The 15,695-nt window shown below is 44.9% G+C and overlaps 1 protein-coding gene and 1 pseudogene across 41 annotated transcripts in view; both read left to right on the top strand.

Moving 5' to 3' along the window:
- Positions 1-8,914: 8,914 nt before the first annotated feature.
- On the top strand, positions 8,915-11,563 carry LOC125556608 (BTB/POZ and MATH domain-containing protein 2 pseudogene; annotated as a pseudogene). The gene is made up of 2 exons (XR_015602650.1): positions 8,915-9,273; positions 9,792-11,563. The product of XR_015602650.1 is annotated as a BTB/POZ and MATH domain-containing protein 2 pseudogene (transcript).
- A 544-nt stretch (positions 11,564-12,107) lies between these two features.
- Positions 12,108-15,695, top strand: part of LOC125510416 (noroxomaritidine synthase 1) — a 35,152-nt gene continuing 31,564 nt past the window's right edge. For 6 of the 40 annotated variants that reach the window (XR_015602648.1, XR_015602645.1, XR_015602643.1 and 3 more), the window contains exons 1-6: positions 12,368-12,818; positions 13,271-13,343; positions 13,467-13,512; positions 13,798-13,886; positions 13,978-15,094; positions 15,197-15,318. The gene's annotated coding sequence lies outside the window, so the exon portion shown is untranslated. Of the gene's footprint in view, positions 12,819-13,270; positions 13,344-13,466; positions 13,513-13,797; positions 13,887-13,977; positions 15,095-15,196; positions 15,319-15,505; positions 15,561-15,695 lie in introns of all 40 variants that reach the window. The other 34 variants (XM_087521627.1, XM_087521624.1, XM_087521625.1 and 31 more) reach the window with 26 other exon arrangements.

Below are 15,695 nucleotides of genomic sequence, written 5' to 3'. Positions count from 1 at the left end.
TGATAGTCCCACATACTTGTGGCACTGCCGCCTTGGTCACATAGGTGTCAAACGCATGAAGAAGCTACATGCAGATGGACTTTTAGAGTCTCTTGATTACGAATCATTTGACACGTGCGAACCATGCCTCATGGGTAAGATGACAAGACTCCGTTCTCAGGGACAATGGAGCGAGCAACCAACCTATTAGAAATCATACATACTGATGTGTGCGGTCCAATGAGTGTTGAGGCTCGTGGTGGCTATCGTTATGTTCTCACCCTCACTGATGACTTGAGTAGATATGGGTATGTCTACTTAATGAAACACAAGTCTGAAACCTTTGAAAAGTTCAAGGAATTTCAGAGTGAGGTTGAAAATCAACGTGACAGAAAAATCAAGTTTTTGCGATCAGATCGTGGAGGAGAATACTTGAGTCACGAATTTGGCACACACTTAAGAAAATGTGAAATAGTTTCACAACTCACGCCGCCTGGAACACCTCAGCGTAATGGTGTGTCCGAACGTCGTAATCGCACTCTATTGGATATGGTGCGATCTATGATGTCTCTTACCGATTTACCGCTGTCATTTTGGAGCTATGCTTTAGAGACTGCCGCATTCACTTTAAATAGGGCTCCGTCGAAATCCATTGAGACGACACCGTATGAATTATGGTTTGGGAAGAAGCCTAAGCTATCGTTTCTAAAAGTTTGGGGATGCGATGCTTATGTCAAGAAACTTCAACCTGAAAAGCTCGAACCCAAGTCGGAAAAATGCGTCTTCATAGGATACCCTAAAGAAACTATTGGGTATACCTTCTACCTCAGATCCGAAGGCAAGATCTTTGTTGCCAAGAATGGATCCTTTCTAGAGAAAGAGTTTCTCTCGAAAGAAGTAAGTGGGAGGAAAGTAGAGCTTGATGAAGTACTGCCTCTTGAAGCAGAGAGTAGCGCAGCTCAGGAAAATGTTCCTGTGGTGCCTGCACCAATTAGAGAGGAAGTTAATGATGACGATCAAGATATTTCTGATCAAGCTCCTACTGAACTTCGAAGGTCCACAAGGACACGTTCCGCACCAGAGTGGTACGGCAACCCTGTCTTGGAAATCATGTTGTTAGACAACGGTGAACCTTCGAACTATGAAGAAGCGATGGCGGGCCCGGATTCCGACAAATGGCTGGAAGCCATGAAATCCGAGATAGGATCCATGTATGAAAACGAAGTATGGACTTTGACTAACTTGCCCGATGATCGGCGAGCCATAGAAAATAAATGGATCTTTAAGAAGAAGACAGACGCGGATGGTAATGTGACCATCTATAAAGCTAGACTTGTCGCTAAGGGTTATCGACAAGTTCAAGGGGTTGACTACGATGAGACATTCTCTCCCGTGGCAAAGCTGAAGTCCGTCCGAATCATGTTAGCAATTGCCGCATACTATGATTATGAGATATGGCAAATGGACGTCAAAACGGCATTCCTTAACGGTTATCTTAAGGAAGAACTGTATATGATGCAGCCGGAAGGTTTTGTCGATCCTAAGAATGCTGACAAGGTGTGCAAGCTCCAACGCTCGATTTATGGGCTGGTGCAAGCATCTCTGAGTTGGAACATTCGCTTTGATGAGATGATCAAAGCGTTTGGGTTTATGCAGACTTATGGAGAAGCCTGCGTTTACAAGAAAGTGAGTGGGAGCTCTATAGCATTTCTCATATTATATGTAGATGACATACTTTTGATGGGAAATGATATAGAACTTTTGGACAGCATTAAGGCCTACTTGAATAAGAGTTTTTCAATGAAGGACCTTGGAGAAGCTGCTTATATATTAGGCATCAAGATCTATAGAGATAGATCAAGACGCCTCATAGGTATTTCACAAAGCACATACCTTGATAAGATATTGAAGAAGTTCAATATGGATCAGTCTAAGAAGGGGTTCTTGCCTGTGTTGCAAGGTGTGAAATTGAGCTCAGCTCAATGTCCGACCACGGCAGAAGATATAGAAGAGATGAGTGTCATCCCCTATGCCTCAGCCATAGGTTCTATTATGTATGCCATGCTGTGTACCAGACCTGATGTAAAACTTGCCATAAGTTTGGTAGGTAGGTACCAAAGTAATCCTGGCAAGGAACACTGGACAGCGGTCAAGAATATCCCGAAGTACCTGAAAAGGACTAAGGAAATGTTTCTCGTTTATGGAGGTGACGAAGAGCTCGTCGTAAAGGGTTACGTCGACGCTAGCTTCGATACAGATCTGGATGACTCTAAGTCACAAACCGGATACGTGTATATTTTGAATGGTGGGGTAGTAAGCTGGTGCAGTTGCAAGCAAAGCGTTGTGGCGGGATCTACATGTGAAGCAGAGTACATGGCAGCCTCGGAGGCAGCACACGAAGCAGTCTGGGTGAAGGAGTTCATTACCGACCTAGGAGTCATACCCAATGCGTCGGGCCCGATGACTCTCTTCTGTGACAACACTGGAGCTATTGCCCTTGCCAAGGAGCCCAGGTTTCACAGGAAGACCAGGCATATCAAGCGTCGCTTCAACTCCATTCGTGAAAGTGTTCAAAATGGAGACATAGAGATTTGTAAAGTACATACGGACCTGAATGTAGTAGATCCGTTGACTAAACCTCTCCCTAGAGCAAAACATGATCAACACCAGAATTCCATGGGTGTTCGATTCATCACAATGTAACTAGATTATTGACTCTAGTGCAAGTGGGAGACTGTTGGAAATATGCCCTAGAGGCAATAATAAAAGGATTGTTATTATATTTCCTTGTTCATGATAATTGTCTATTATTCATGCTATAATTTTATTATCCGGAAATCGTAATACATGTGTGAATACATAGACCACAATGTGTCCCTAGTGAGCCTCTAGTTGACTAGCTCGTTGATCAACAGATAGTCATGGTTTCCTGGCTATGGACATGGGGATGTCATTGATAACGGGATCACATCATTAGGAGAATGATGTGATGGACAAGACCCAATCCTAAACATAGCACAAGATCGTATAGTTCGTTTGCTAGAGTTTTTCCAATATCAAGTATCTTTTCCTTAGACCATGAGATCGTGTAACTCCCAGATACCGTAGGAGTGCTTTGGGTGTACCAAACGCCACAACGTAACTGGGTGACTATAAAGGTATACTGCGGGTATCTCCGAAAGTGTCTGTTGGGTTGACACGGATCAAGACTGGGATTTGTCACTCCGTATGACGGAGAGGTATCTCTGGGCCCACTCGGTAATGCATCATCACAATGATCTCAAAGTGACCAAGTGTCTGGTCACGGTATCATGCATTACGGTACGAGTAAAGTGACTTGCCGGTAACGAGATTGAACGAGGTATTGGGATACCGACGATCAAATCTCGGGCAAGTAACGTACCGATTGACAAAGGGAATTGTATACGGGGTTGCTTGAATCCTCGACATCGTGGTTCATCCGATGAGATCATCGAGGAGCATGTGGGAGCCAACATGGGTATCCAGATCCCGCTGTTGGTTATTCACCGGAGAGCCATCTCGGTCATGTCTACATGTCTCCCAAACCCGTAGGGTCTACACACTTAAGGTTCGGTGACGCTAGGGTTGTAGAGATATGAATATGCAGTAACCCGAAAGTTGTTCGGAGTCCCGGATGAGATCCTGGACGTCACGAGGAGTTCCGGAATGGTCCGGAGGTGAAGAATTATATATAGGAAGTGCAGTTTCGGCCATTGGGAGAGTTTCGGGGGTCACCGGTATTGTACCGGGACCACCGGAAGGGTCCCGAGGGTCCACCGGGTGGGGCCACCCATCCCGGAGGGCCCCATGGGCCAAAGTGGGGAGGGGAACCAGCCCATAGTGGGCTGGTGCGCCCCCCTTGGCCCACCCCATGCGCCTAGGGTTGGGAACCCTAGGGTGGGGGGGCGCCCCACCTGGCTTGGGGGGCACTCCACCCCTTGGCCACTGCCCCCCCTAGGAGATCCCATCTCCTAGGGCCGGCGCACCCCCTAGGGGCCTATATAAAGGGCGGGGGGAGGGGGCAGCCGCACCTTTGAGTCTTGGCGCCTCCCTCTCCCCCGCAACACCTCTCCCTCTCGTAGTAGAACGGCGAAGCCCTGCTGCGGTGACCCCTGCATCCACCACCACGCCGTCGTGCTGCTGGATCTTCATCAACCTCTCCTTCCCCCTTGCTGGATCAAGAAGGAGGAGACGTCGCGCTGACCGTACGTGTGTTGAACGCGGAGGTGCCGTCCGTTCGGCGCTAGGATCTCCGGTGATTTGGATCACGTCGAGTACGACTTCCTCATCCCCGTTCTTTGAACGCTTCCGTGCGTGATCTACAAAGGTATGTAGATCCAATCCGATCACTCGTTGCTAGATGAACTCATAGATGGATCTTGGTGAAACCGTAGAAAATTTTTTGTTTTCTGCAACGTTCCCCAACAATATCATGATAAATGTTTATTATTCATGCTAGAATTGTATTAACCGAAACTTAATACATGTGTGAATACATAGACAAACAAAGTGTCACTAGTATGCCTTTACTTGACTAGCTCGTTGAATCAATGATGGTTATGTTTCCTAACCATAAACATGAGTTATCATTTGATTAACGGGATCACATCATTAGAGAATGATGTGATTGACTTGACCCATCCGTTAGCTTAGCACGATGATTGTTTAGTTTGTTGCTATTGCTTTCTCCATAACTTATACATGTTCCTATGATTATGAGATCATGCAACTTCCGAATACCGGAGGAACACTTAATATGCTATCAAACGTCACAACGTAATTGGGTGACTATAAAGATGCTCTACAGGTGTCTCCGATGGTGTTTGTTGAGTTGGCATAGATCGAGATTAGGATTTGCCACTCCGAGTATCGGAGAGATATCTCTGGGCCCTCTCGGTAAAGCACATCACTATAAGCCTTGCAGGCAATGTGACTAATGAGTTAGTTGCGGGATGATGCATTACGGAACGAGTAAAGAGACTTGCCGGTAACGAGATTGAACTAGGTATTGAGATACCGATGATCGAATCTCGGGCAAGTAACATACCGATGACAAAGGGAACAACGTATTTCGTTATGCGGTTTGACCGATAAAGATCTTCGTAGAATATGTGGGAGCCAATATGAACATCCAGGTTCTGCTATTGCTTATTGACCGGAGATGTGTCTCGGTCATGTCTACATAGTTGTCGAACCCGTAGGGTCCGCACGCTTAACGTTCGGTGATGATCGGTATTATGAGTTTATGTGTTTTGATGTACCAAAGGTATTTTTGAGTCGCGAATATGATCACGGACATGACGAGGAGTCTCGAAATGGTCGAAACATAAAGATCGATATATTGGACGGCTATATTTGGACATCGGAAGTGTTCTGGATGATTTCGGAAAAAACCGGAATGCCGAAGGGTTACCGGAACCCCCTGAAGGAAAGTTGGGCCTTCATGGGCCATAGAGAAGAGGGGAGACAGCCCACAACGGGCAACCGCGCCCCCTCCCTATCGGGAGTCCGAATTGGACTAGGGAGGGGGGCGCCCCCCCCCCTTTCCTTCTCCTCTTCCTCTCTCTTCCTTCCTTCCCCGTCCCCTCCTAGTAGGACTAGGAAAGGAGGAATCCTACTCCTAGTAGGAGGAGGATTCCTCCTCCCTTGGCGCGCCACTAGGGCCGGCCGGACTCCCCCCTTGCTCCTTTATATACGGGGTAGGGGGCACCCTAGGACACACAAGTTGATTGTTTTCAGCCGTGTGTGGTGCCCCCCTCCACCATAATCCACCTCACTCATATCGTTGTAGTGCTTAGGCGAAGCCCTACGCCGGTAGCTTCATCATCACTGTCATCATGTCGTCGTGCTGACGAAACTCTCCCTCGACAGTCAGCTGGATCGAGAGTTCATGGGACGTCACCGAGCCGAACGTGTGCAGATCGCGGAGGTGCCGTACTTCCGGTACTAGGATCGGTCGGATCATGAAGACGTACGACTATATCAACTGCGTTGTCATAACGCTTCCGCTTACGGTCTACGAGGGTACGTAGACAACACTCTTCTCTCTCGTTGCTATGTTCCCCAACATGAGATGCCCTAGCTGCGCGGTCCATGTGCCCGACTAAGATCATGGCTCAGATCCCTTTGTCGATTGTGTTGGTCCCGAGGACGAGAGTCTTGGAGAATTTGGAAAACGCGAGAACTGGAGCCTTAACGAGCGCCTTCTTCAAGGCATGGAAGGAGGCCTCAGATTCAGAGATGCACATGTATATAGTGTGTTCTTTCAGGAGATCCATCAACGGCCTACCAGGGGCGGATCCAGCATGGGGCAAGGGTGTACATCAAAATTAATCTCTTCCAAGTTCCAACTCCGAAATTTCATTCCTTAATTTGATTCATTGTGAAATCCCAACTGAATGTGTAGTTTCTATTCGATTCAGCGAGAAATAGCTATAGATGTCACTGAAAGGAGTTAGGATATGTTGATCTATTAGCAGAAAAATAACAAATGAATGGTATTTGAATTGTAGGCAGTAGAGCATTCAAACCTCAAGAGGAAGAAAATTGATTTGAAAACATTATGGAGTAGAGCTGGGAAGAAATCTATGGCATGTATTCAAGTTGAGCAGCAAGTGCAGGTGTAGAACAGTTCCTCATCGAATCAACTTCATCGCACTATGATCTCCCCTTCAGTTCAGAATCCGCAACGGCTACAAATTTTTAGTGCCATGAACACAAGTCCAATTGTAGAACCTGACATTGAGCCGTGAACCAATTGGCTCCTCTGTTACGGTGAATTTTTTTTGAACACCCATTGTTAAATTCCTGGATCCGCCACTGCAGCCTATTAATGATGCCATATCCCAGTTTCAGTAGTAACCGGCAACTGATTATAAAAGGAAATTATTTTGTGCAGCCTTTTATAAAAGGAAAATGTTTTGTATGGCTTTTTACTATCTTTTCCTTGTATTTTTTTTATAAAGAACAACTGCATGCCCTGCAAAAAATGAAAGAAGGTATCCCATATGCATGTGTGCCATTGACAAGTCTTTTGAGAAAAAGAAATTGGTAGTACAAATATTATACGAGTGCCTGTGTCGGAATGGCGACACACCCGACGACGGTGCATGTGTTGTACTCGCAACCACAACCACCACGGTGTGATACTCCCCCCTAAAAGAAATATAAAGAGCGTTTAAATCACTTTATGTTTCTTTACAAAGAGAGTACATATTCCAAATAAAAAAAGAACCTTTTTTAGAATCTAAAAAAAAAGAACTATACGAATACCTTTTTTTAGGGGACTATACGAATACCTTCTCGAAAAAGACTACGTATAAGAAGTATTCAGCCCATCACAAAACAGTTGGGGCTTCTCCCGATTAGGCCCATCTACCAGGCCCGTAAAAGCAATGCAGTCCTCTCTTCTCTCTGCTCGTTAGAACGAACGCCCGGGACCTCCTATATGCCGCTTATTGCGGCAAGAAGTCGCCGTTTCGCACAGGATGCGGTTCACGTGGGCCGGCCCATTCGCTGTCCTTTGCTGAATGAAAGAGATGCCAAAAAAGGAGCAAGTTCTGGAATCGAACCCGTGTTCTCTACATGCGCACGCTATCCGCTAGCCACTCCGCCAGGCAAGCTATTTGTGAAAGAGTGGCAGCGCCAACGTACAAAAACCAAACAGAAGCAGCAAAAAATAAAACAAATTCACAAAATTCCATAAAAACTTGTGGGCGAGGGATAGAACACAAGTCCTGCCGCCATGAAAGCGCGTCCGTAGCCACTGTATAACTGAGATTTAGTGTGTAAAATGGCAGCCCGGTATATATGAACTACAATACGTGGCAGATTATTTATTTTTACAAAAATGCCAAACAAGATTTTTTTTAAAAGAAAATACTTTTTGAAAGGAAAACATTATTTGGGAAACTCAAAAAAGTTAAAAAATGGAACAAAAAATTAAATACGAGAACATTTTTTGAAATAATCAACTAGTTATTGTAAACACAAAACATTTATAGAAAAAATTAAGAAATTCAAAAAATGAATACATTTGAAAATTTAAAACTACTTTTACAAAATTCTAGCATTATTTTCATTTGTGAACTAATTTTGAAAAACATGAACCTTCAATATGTGAACAAAATTTGGAAAAAAGAATTGTTTTAAAAAAATTCGCAAACACTATTGAATTTTGAACAAAAAATAAACATGAGAAGATTTTTTTTCATATGTGAACAAATTTTGAAACCATTTTTTTCAAATTGTGAACAAATTTTCGAACTTCCTGAACAACTTTGAATTTGTGAACAACATTTGGAACATTTTTTTGAAATTCACATACATTTTTGCATTTGCAAACAAAATTTAAACATGTGAACAGTTTTTGTATTTGTGAACAAATTTTGGAAATGGGAACTTTTTTTAAACAAAATATTTGTTGTTTTGTGAATAAAACATTAAAAGGTGAACAGTTTCTGAAACGATGCGAACAATTTTTTAAGGCACGAATTTTTTTTAATGTTGAGAACAAATTTTGAAATGGAGAACAAATTTGGAAGCTCGAACAGTTTTTGAAAGCACGAACATTTTTTGAATGTTGAGAACAAATTTAGAAATGGAGAACAAATTTGGAAGCGCGAACAATTTTTGAATGTTGAGAACAAATTTTGAAATGGAGAACAAATTTGGAAGCGCGAATTTGAAATGGAGAACAATTTTGTAATGGGAAGATGTTTTGAAACTCTCAAACATAATTTGAATCATGAACAAAAAGAAAATAAAAAGAGAAGAAAAAGGAATTGAAAGATGAAATAAAGAAACAGAAAAGCAAAGAAAGAAAAAACAGGAAAAACAACAAAGAAAAAGCAAACAGAAAAAACCAGTGAAAACCCGGTTCAAGAACCTTCTAGAAGGTTCCCAAAACCGTTCAGGAACCCTCCAGAAGGTTCCCAAAACCGAAAGCTGTAGCGCCAGCGCTATCTCCTAACTGGGCCGGCCCATCTTGATCGCTAGTCGCTCGCCTCTCTGTGCGAAGCCTCGACAACTCGACGCAGCGAGCGTCCGTTAGGAAATTCCCGAACGCCCAAGCAGACGAGGGCTCGCAATACCGGAGACGGCGCGAAACTACAGGCGGCGGCGGCGAGGGGGAGGAGACGCGTGGTCGCGTGGAGGTCCACCTGATCGACGGCCGCTCGCAACGGCGGTGCGCCGAATCACCTCGCCGGCCATCTGAACTTCCTCGACTGCACCATGGACGCCCTCTCCTCCGTCCGCTCGAAGAGCCACCAGGTCTGCTCTCACCTGCCCGCCAGGTGCTTGTGTTTATTACTGTATGTCCCCATAGCTCTCTAGCTCGAGCCTCGAGCAGCCACCTAGTGAGCAGCCTCGTCAGGAACGCGAGAGCCCTTGATCTCGCGCTTGCTTGGCCTCGGCTACTACTGGTTTTCCTTGGCTTCATGGTACGGGGTACTATGATATGCAACAAGGTAGACTAGCAGTACTTTGATATGCAAGAAAACCGGCCGATTCGACAGGTTTTTCTTTTCTTGGTCTAGCGTTGGGATGGTTTGTGGAGCTGAAGAAAGCGCCCGGGTCGCCGGTTCCCTTTTTCTTCTGGCAGTCTGGTCCGGTTATTTAATCTATGATTTGCACACGATGATAAACTAGCCTAACAATGGGCTTGTGGAATCACTGGTACCAAGTGTTTCGGTTACCCATATATTATCATGTTATTACTTCCTTTGCATGAATCATTCTATGACTTACTTTCTTAGATTAGGTCTGTTTTAACTATTTGTTACTCCCAGGTTAGCGTGCACATTGCTTGGCAGTAGGAATTATGTGTTGAGGAAGATTGCTTCCGAAAGTATCGGTCAGTACTCCGTTTGATTGGGGCTGTGGCAACAATGGATGCTTGTTGAACGTGAACGCCATGTTTGCTGAAGTCTAAACGTCTTCATGTGCACACATTGAGTATATATGCACGTAAGCACTCAGGTTACAGAAACACCCATAACTTCAGTTGCCATGGCCAACAACTTCACTTCTTCAGTTCAGAAGCCCATTACTGAGACCTCCTCAAGATGCCTGACAGAATCCGTCACCAACGCCCACAACTTTGAGGTGACTAGCTACTCGCTGCTCCAGGGTATGGGTGCCGGCAAGTTCATTAGCTCAAACACATTCAACGTCGACGGCTATGGCTGGAACATCGGAATATATCCTGATGGATGGAAGGAGGATACAGGTGCCTACATGTCGGCCTTCTTGTGTTTCTGCAGTGGGACAACAGATGCAAAGGTGAAGTTCACATTTAGTTTATTGGAAAAAGATAGAGAAGTTAATAAGCTAGAGAGCACGACATATACCTTTAAGTTAGTAGGTGGTTATTGGGGCTGGGAGAAGTTTATTATGAACTCCAAGCTTAAGGAACTGTTATCCCGCAATGATGACTGCTTCACAATCAGATGTGTTTTGACCATCTTGAAAGAGCCTCGTATAGAAGATAGCACAGTCATAGTCCCAGTTCCACAGTCGGATCTGCACATGCACTTCGCAAACATGTTGAAGGATGGAGAAGGCATGGATGTGACGTTCAGTGTCCGTGATCAACTCTTCAATGCACACAGATGCGTGTTAGCTGCGCGGTCGTCTGTCTTCAAGGCTGAGCTCTTTGGTCAGATGAAAGAGACCACCATGAAACACGTCAAGATTGATGACATGGAGCCTTCCATCTTTGAGGCACTTCTTCACTTCATATACACGGATACTCTGCCAAGCAACTGTGAGGTTGATCAGAATGTGGCATTGCAGCACTTGTTGGTTGCCGCAGATCGGTATGGACTGGAGAGGCTCAAGGCTATTTGTGAAGGGAAACTATGCCAGAGAATCGATGTGCAAACAGTTGCAACCACCCTTGCTTTAGCGGAGCAGCATGGCATCGTGCAACTCAAGAATGCCTGTCTCAGATACCTTTCTTCACAGGGCGTGCTTCAAGCTGTCAAAGAGACTGATGGATTCAAGCACCTGACAACAAGCTGTCCATCAATTATGGTGGACATTTTAGACATAGTCGCCCCACCTTCAGTAGTATGAGCAGTCTGGCTGAGTATTTAGTAGTATCCGACTTGTCCCACTTCAAGCTGTCAAGTGTGAAGATCTAGTAGTACTCTATCGATTTTAATCATCTGTCCAGTGTATCCACTGTAAGACGGAACTTCTCTTCGGGAATGTGTGCTCTATGGTCTGCTTATTGGCACTGAAAATTCTACTAGTACTAATTAATTTTCTTGACTGTAACTATGGCTTGTTGGCACCAAAAATTCTACAGTACTAAATAATTTTGTTGACTGTAACTATGTGGTGTGTGCTAGCCAACAACACTAACCAAAAACAGTTACAAGGTGCACAGAACCACAAGAGGCTATGTGGTATGTGCTAGCCTGGTGTGCTACTTTTGTATAGAGAGGACCAAAAGCCAGATGTTGATGTTATTAAGCCAGTTACGGAGTGTTGTTGGTGTGACGGGGTCATTTGAACATCTGATTACCCTGTCGACGCGTTACTGACAGCAGCGCTGTTTGTGTTGTTTAATTTCCTTTCTATGAGGTGCTGCTGCAATGTGTGCCCCATCCCTAGGTTGGGGATCTCTGCCATTGTGTTTGACAGATGATGCTTGTGTATGGATGCCATTTCTCCCGTGTTTTCGGTTTCAACCTTAGTTGTTGTTTGCTTGCTTATCTTTGGAAGATCTGTCATGTTTGTACTCTTGGCGTTTTTCGGTGTGCTTCCCCAGTGTTCCTGTTCTTGGCCTGAATAAAAACCGTGTAATGTGTGTATGTTTCTTACTCCCAGTTGATACCCAAAAAAGAAGAAATAAGATCGACCTTGGTCCTTAATCGCAGGAGCCCACTGAGCTGCTCGTCAAAGGCGGCCTGTCAGGCCCATCCATCTACACGGCCCTGCAGCAACCACATTGCCGGAGTGGGCTACCATCAATCAGCCCAACAACCCTCTCTCTTCCCCCCTGCTTGTTCCTGACGAGTCAAACAACCGAGCAGCAGAACCGGACGCCGCGGCGCGCCAGCCGGATGGCGCGAAACTCAAGGCGGCAGCGACGGGGACGTCTTGTGGCCGGGTGTAGCTGGCCTCGTCGGCGTGCGGCCCGGGTGAACTGCGCCCACGGCATTGCCGGCATGGTCCAGCATCAACAATGCACCCAGACCAGCCGTCTTGTCCGTCACCTGCGAGCCGCCTCCACAACCCTCCCTTCGTACCTCTTCGTCATACGGCGACCAGGGAATACCCCCTTTTCTAGCGCTCGCGCATAAAACCCAATAAGAGTCGCGACTATGGCGCATGCTGGCGCTTGCCACGTCGGCAAAGGAAGTGGAGAAAATCTTGTTACGATTGGTGTTGTTTTCTTTGTCTCATTTTGGTCGTCGTCGTTTCTTTCGCCTTCGCACGCACGTCTCCTCCTCTCCTCCTTTCCCAGTCGTGCACGCCTCCTCCTCCCATTCCTTCTCCCCTTGTCCCAGCGGCCCTCAATCTCCCACCACGACCGCTCGAGAACGACGGCGATGAGGAGGCCCGACCCTTGGCGCAGACCCGCGCCCCCGAGCGGCGGTGACGTCAGATCTCTCCGTCTGGCGAGGCCAGCCATCCCGTCGGTGCCGCGATGCCGCCAGTATGGAAGCCTAGGCTGGGGCAGACAACGCGGCGTCGTGTGCGCCGGAGGGGGCTCTGGCGACCGCGCGGCGTCCGATCGTGGGTTCCGGCGACGCCAAGCCGTAGATCTGAGCCGCCGTCTCCACTTCCTCCTTCCTCACTTCAAGGTATGATCATCTAGATAATTTCTTCTCATCAGGCGCAGCAGCAGTTTCTCTTGGTTGCTAAAATCAATCGATCCCTCCAAGGCATGGAGGGGACGGGACCTTCCCAATTTCTGGGTATTTAAATCTGCCCTACTCATGGCAGCATATTGTATGGTGTCACAGGTTACTAATTGTTGTTGTGAGACTGAGATGAGCCAACTTGTAGATTTTTCAAAAGGGATCCTGAATTCTCTGAGTACAGGTTCAGAAAGACAACAAGAAAAGATGTCATTTACACTTATATAGATATCTCTTTTAGAAAACACACGGACAACTTGATTCAGTGTTCTGTAAGTTGCTGCATGATGCTAACTTGGGGAAATCTCTCTATTGGCCATGAAAGCATCCATTTGCATATTGCAGCTGGGTGATCGTTGAAACAATATCCATTTTTTGATGATTTTTATTCTTAGATGCTTTGGCAGGGATCCTCCATATCAAGGGAAGAGCGGGGTAGTGTGGGCGAGGGAAGTCCTTGTGTACCAGGTGAAGCTCCGCCTTCCTCTCATTCTCCCCCTTTTGATTATGCCTTCCACATTTCCATGTCTCTTCAGTCCTTTTATTTCTCTTAACATTTTCCTAAATGTCATAATTGTAACAATTGTGCAGGTTTCTGAAAGAAACAGAAAAGGAAACAAGATGCAGTCAAATTTAGGTGAAGAACATTTTTCCATAGCTTGTGAACATTTTGGTCCTCCGATTTTGATTTTTCATGATTTGTAGTCCATGCATGCTTTTGATATTCAATCACTTTATTTGTTTACATCCTACTAGATTCTAATTTCAGAATTGGTATTCTATCTAGCTCTGAGACCTTGCCTTTATTTTGTATGAAGTTTACTTACATTAAATTGCATGCATGTTAGATATTCCATGGGGGCTACTATTTCTGATTACATGTGATTCCATTTGGTTGCACTTTTATTATGTTTTTGTACAGACCCTTTGAAGGTAGTGTTATTGTTGAATCTTGATTCCTGATGCTATGGATATTGTCTGCTTTCAACCCCACCCTGTACTACTCACCAGGTATGGAGGCTATGTAATATTTATCCTGTGTTGTCTTTCAATACTTTCTTCTTTCTGAAATTTAGCTGCAGACTTTATGATTTGGCTGCAGTATATATTGCCTCTGGGTTATGGGACTTGTCGGCGCAACCTATCATTTGATAAAATATATCAACCCGGGGGAATATACTTGTGCTGGATTGTTTGAGACATCAGATAAGCCCATGTTGCTGTAAATTTTGCTCATCTATTGACGAGGGTAGGAAATAGTCAGGGGCCTCCTCATCTTTCATGTTATATCACTTCTTTACGCTTCCACAGCGTAACTCCTTATTTGTTCGCCGACAGTGGCCATTATTTTTGTCTGATCTCCTGTGTCGAAGTATGGTGGTTTTACTTTTCTTGTTACATGTGATACAATTACTTGAGATGTCCACGGTTAATTATCTTAATAAGAGTCAGCAAACACAAAACACATCCAGTGTGCCCATTAACGCCATCCAAATAATAATATGACTAATCTGCACATGTAGTTTCAAAATGGGAACCACCCAGTAAAAGCTCCTATGTCTGAACCTAACCAATAGCCAGTATTGGTTTGATTGCCTTGTAGAAGATGTTATCCTCTCACTAGCAAATCCTCGACCCATCCGGTGGATCGAAGGACACAAAGCGGATCTTCGTGCCAAGCACATCTAGGAATCTGTATGTTGGGCAGGTAAAGTTCAGGCTTCATACTTTGCCTCATAGTACCACATGAATGTGTCCTACGCATACAAATATTTTGTGCTGGGAGCCCAAAAAATAGCAATATCACATGGATACGACGTCATTAACTGGTACACCTATTAGTCTCAAATTTCATAGGGTCAATAGAATTCTTAACCCTTAACAGACATTGTTGCAAAGAAACGTTGAACAACTTTGGAGAAAAGTTGGACCGCGAAATCCATGGTGTATAACTGGTATTTTTTGTCGAGAATGTATAACTAGTATTTCCTTGCTATATGTATTTCTATCATGAAAAGGGCTCTGTTGGAAACCGTAGAATAATACATGCATGCACAAAGAGTCAGTGTTGGATCTTCAATATATTGCAGGACTAATGTAATTAGATGACATCAGTGTTATCTGCCGGTGTGCTGCAAGGTTTAGATGAGGTGGACTCTGAATCTGTGTCACTGAGCTTGAGGAGAGTAATGCACTGGTCGTAGCCATTGTAGCACCAGGTAACAAACAAGACTCATCTCATGCATTTTTCAGTTCATGTTGTTGCCCCCATGGGTTTAGTTAAACAGCCACTCACTGTGCACCATTTCTCTGTGGCTCAGGTGGTAGGACCAAAACATTTGCATCTGTTGTTATTGACATGGTTGGATCTTCAGGCTGGAAGCTTGCGTTAGTCGCAGCAAGGATTACCAGCAGCAGCAACCAACCTGCAGAGATGAAACTGGTACGCGAAGAGAACCCCATGTAGCATCATGTGCATTTTTGTAACTTTGTTTTCACTTGCATTGTAACCAACGATGCTTTTAACTAATATAGTTGGTCTCACGGTGTGATTTTGATCGACTCTTATTCCAGAAAAGTGCTTGATTGATTGCTAATGAAAATATCTGTTTTTATCTTCTCTTTCGTAGCATCACTACTAATGCTTTAGGAGCATACCCACCACCTGGTGGTCAAAGTGACAAGGTGAATGTGATATGTGTATTAGTAATGCCTCTTTCGTATTAGTAATGAAATTTCTATTGGTATGTGTTCAGCTCTATGTTGCATAATAGTTTCTATAAATAGCAGGAGCAGGTGAGGAAACTCTGTAATTTCATT

Source organism: Triticum urartu, chromosome 5A (assembly GCF_056163025.1).
Source record: "Triticum urartu cultivar PI428250 chromosome 5A, HENAU_Tu73, whole genome shotgun sequence".
Lineage (NCBI taxonomy): Eukaryota > Viridiplantae > Streptophyta > Magnoliopsida > Poales > Poaceae > Triticum > Triticum urartu.
Note: the sequence above shows the minus strand (reverse complement) of the source record. Positions and strands in the feature narration are given on the sequence as shown.